Source organism: Musa acuminata, chromosome BXJ2-1, assembly GCF_036884655.1.
Source record: "Musa acuminata AAA Group cultivar baxijiao chromosome BXJ2-1, Cavendish_Baxijiao_AAA, whole genome shotgun sequence".
NCBI lineage: Eukaryota > Viridiplantae > Streptophyta > Magnoliopsida > Zingiberales > Musaceae > Musa > Musa acuminata.
In genome coordinates, this window is record NC_088338.1 from 16,911,188 (window position 1) to 16,911,723 (window position 536).

The 536-nt window shown below is 31.3% G+C and overlaps 1 non-coding gene across 1 annotated transcript; it reads left to right on the top strand.

Annotated features, from left to right (window-relative positions):
• Nucleotides 1–239: 239 nt before the first annotated feature.
• Nucleotides 240–322, top strand: TRNAL-UAA (transfer RNA leucine (anticodon UAA)). The gene has a single exon. It is a non-coding gene; the product is annotated as a tRNA-Leu (tRNA).
• The last annotated feature ends 214 nt before the right edge of the window (nt 323–536 follow it).

Consider the following 536-nt stretch of genomic DNA (forward strand, 5'->3'; position numbering starts at 1 on the left):
TATGGCACACTCTTACTTTGCATCTTATTTAATAAAAGTTCAGTGCATTTATTGATGTGATTGACTGATGGACTGTATTGGCCAATTTAATAGGCTAACATGCAGAGATGACAGCAAATATATTTCTTACTCGAACTCATTTTAAACGAGTTTAATATGGTTATATATCTCAACAAATAGTATTAAGGTCATTTAAAATAAATCATTATATATAATTTTATTTTCAGAAGTTCACGAAAGCTGGTTTGCCCGAGTGGTTAAGGGGGAAGACTTAAGATCTTCTGCACATAAGTGCGCATGGGTTCGAACCCCATAGCCAGCATCAATTTTTTGATACTTTCCAAACCGATTCGGAAACATATTATTTTTTTTTTTACGATTTGCCATTATTTGTTATGCTTTGTAGATCCATCCTTCAGACATCATGCTTATATGATCTCCTTCGTTAAATTTTATATATATTTGCCTTAGATAATATTTATTTATTTATTTTGCTAGATTTCATCCTCGTTGCTATAGCAAGGAAAAATGTTTCT